The following is a 3,373-nucleotide window of genomic DNA, read 5'->3' as shown; positions in this document are numbered from 1 at the left end:
ATAACAACGTTCTCGAAGTTGTAACAGAAGCGGTTGAGCAGAGAGTACTGCAGCACAACTTACCTCATACCCCATGCTGCATAGAACGTCGCATACCATTTATGAAAGAAGGCTCCAAGTCAAGGGTGTACAGCGCAGGCCCACGATCAAACATTACTTTCTTCAGCCAATGATTGGTGTATCAAGGCCGACCTGGATGGTTAAGGTAGTTTCCCAGAGCAGATAGCTTTCACCACATTGCATCCAGAGATAATCGTATGGTCTGACACCAGAAGAGAAGTGGTTATTGGTGAACTCACAGTCCCCTGGGAAGACAACATCGATGAAGCCCATGAGCGCAAGTTAACCAAGTATGCAGAATTAAGATCAGAGTGCAGAGACAGAGGGTGGAAGGTCTCATGCTATCCATTCGAAGTAGGTTGCCGTGGCTTTATTGCGTTCACTTTCCAGGAGTGGCTGCGTGACCTTGGCTTTACTAGAAGAGAGATCAAGTCAACCAGCAGGGCTGTAGCTGAGGCAGCAGAGACAGGATAATCATGGGTGTGGACCAAGTACTTCCAGAGGGGCGGATAGTCGGACAGTGTATCCATCTTTTGTAAACTCTTCAGTAGCTGCATAGACACCTGACGAGTAGACTATCTGTTGGATGGAAGCAACCAACAACTCTGATAGAGGCAGATGCAAAGTTGTTAAGCTCATCAGTGGGAGGTGGTGCTTTAGCACTGCTGGCCCACCACCTCGAGGGAGTCTTGATCATAAGCGGGCCGAAACTCCTGAGGACAGGTGGCAGATCAATTGATTATCCCACTGATGATAGCACAGGACAGTTAACATCTTAGTCCATGCGTATTTTCAATATTAGGATTTGGCAGGTGAATGCATGGCTAAGGAACTAGTGCAGGGGTCAGGGGTTCAGATTTCTGGATCATTGGGATCTCTTCTGGGGAAGTTATGACCTGCACAAAAAGGATGGGTTACACCGGGTACAGGGTTCATAGTTACTGGAGAGAGTTCAGGGTAGTGGTCTGCTGCACCTGCGGGCGCCAGGTCGCGGATGGAGACCGTGTCCTCCTGCCCATCAGGTAAGACCACGTAAGCATACTAGGGGTTCGCATGCAGAAGGTGAACCCTCTCGACCAGCGGGGAGTATTTATTGCTCCTCACATGTTTGCGGAGCAGCACTGGCCCCGGGGACATCAGGCAAACTGGTAGAGTGACAGACTTCCTGGGAAAAGAGAATAGGAGTTCGTGAGGGGGGGGGTGGGGCCACCATCCGACCACCTGGGCCCTCCAAGGGCTTGTGCTTGGCTCAATGATCCCCTCCCTGAGCAGCCACTGCACCGGTTTACAGTCGGGGTCAGGTTGGCGAACAGCGGCGGGGGAGGGACCTCGAGAGTGGAGAGACTGCAAGTGGTGTCGGTAGCGCAGCTGTCGTGTTGGATGGGATGTGTGTGTCGCTGTGTGTGTGTGGTCAGTGGTGATGCAGTCCCACAGAACTGAGGATTCCTGACAGTGAGTGGTGGGAGGGGCCTATCATATACCATAGTCACACTTTTGAGATGGCTCTGGAAGTCCAGCCCCAATAGCACAGGTACGCACAGATTAGGCATGACCAGTAGCGCAAAGTTCCGATATTCTGTGCCTTGCACCACCAATGTTGCTACACAACCCCCCCCCCCCCGGATGTCTGTGGAATGCGACCCAGAAACCAAATGGATCTTCTGACTTACCAGCCGTGTTGTGAGTCCGCAGCATTGCACTGTGTCCAGGTGAATAAAACTCTTAGTGCTGCCCGTGTCAAACAGGCATCTAGTCCTGTGCCCCTCCACCCGGATGTCCATCATGGACCTTGCAAGCTGGTGTGGGGCGCTTTGGTCGAGAGTTACAGTGGCCAGAGTTGAATCGCCGTCGGGGTGCCCGGTAAGCATCGGAGGGCCGGGGCCGGGGTATGCTGACGCCGACAAAGATGGCCGCCCACATCCGGGGTACCCGGGAAGCATCGGAGGGTCGGGGCGGGGCATGCTGACGCCGACAAAGATGGCCACCCACATCCGGGCATGCAAGATGGCGGCCCCCACGTTTCACCCGCAGCGCTGCACGCCGCTCGCAGTTTAGACTTACAGACCTTGGCGAAATGGCCCCGCTTTCCGCAGCTGGAGCAGGTCCTTTCTCGCGCTGGACAGCGTTTATGAGGGTGCTTTTTGTGGCCACAGAAATAACAAAGCACAGGCTTCTGACGGGCCACCGCCGTGGTCGGGTTCGGGGAGCTCGTGGAATCGCGACTGGCAGCGGCGATTTCGCTCGCAGGAGCCAGCGGTGGCGGGGTCTGAGGCGTCCATGGAACCAGCGGGGAATCGCGCGACTGGACAGCGTCGGCGTTATGCAGCGCAGCTTCCAGAGCATTGGCCGTCTCGATCGCCGAGCTTAAGGTAAGATTGGAGTTTTCCAGCAGTCGCTGGCGCACGTACACTGACCTCAGTCCCGTCACAAAGGCGTCTCGCACCAGCAGCTCCGCATGTTGTTGTGCCGTGAGCATCTTGCAGTCGCAAGGTTGGACGAGTGTCTGTAGTGCTCGGAGAAACTCGGCGCTCGATTCTCCAGGCCCCTGTCGCCGGGTAGCTAAACGATGTCTTGCGTAAACGGTGTTCACCGGCCGCAGGTACTGTCTTTTGAGGGCGTCCAGTGCCCCATCGTAGGTCGGCAGGTCCCGGATAATGGAGTAAACTTTTGGGGTGACCCTCGAGAGGAGAATTCTGTACATAACGGCAGGGTCAGTCGCACAAAGCTCCGCCAAGTATGATTGGAAGCATGCAAGCCAGTTGTTCAAAAGCGAGAGCTGCTTCAGAGTCTTGAGGGTCCAAATCCAACCTTTCCGGATGTAAAACGGTTTCCATGTTTTAAAACTTTCAGTCAATAAAATTGATGCACCATCAATAACTCACACTGAGACGTAAGGCGAGATATCGGCTTTTATTGACTGGAAGAAGGAACCAGGAGTGAGTGTCCATCATACTTTGTCCTGGAGACTGAGGCCGAGCGTCAGGCCTCAGATCGCCTTTATACAGGGGCCTGTGGGAGGAGCCACAGGAGCAGTCAGCAGGGGGCGTGTCCCGACAGGCACATAGTTCACCACACACCTGAACCCTAGGGGGTCCAACATCCTTGCAGTCAGGTTGGTTTGAGTTCTTCACGTGGGTTTAAACTAATCTGGCAGAGGGATGGGAACCAGGGTGATCGTGCTGAGGATGAAGCAGCTTGTTTACAAACAGAGGCAATGTGGAGTGAGACTCCTAGCAAGGACAGGTTGATGATAGGGCAAAATTGCAGTCAACAGGATGATTTGCAATATAAAAGGCAAACTTAATTGAAAAGG

The sequence above is a fragment of the Hypanus sabinus genome, chromosome 4, assembly GCF_030144855.1.
Source record: "Hypanus sabinus isolate sHypSab1 chromosome 4, sHypSab1.hap1, whole genome shotgun sequence".
NCBI lineage: Eukaryota > Metazoa > Chordata > Chondrichthyes > Myliobatiformes > Dasyatidae > Hypanus > Hypanus sabinus.
This window is presented reverse-complemented; position numbering follows the sequence as displayed.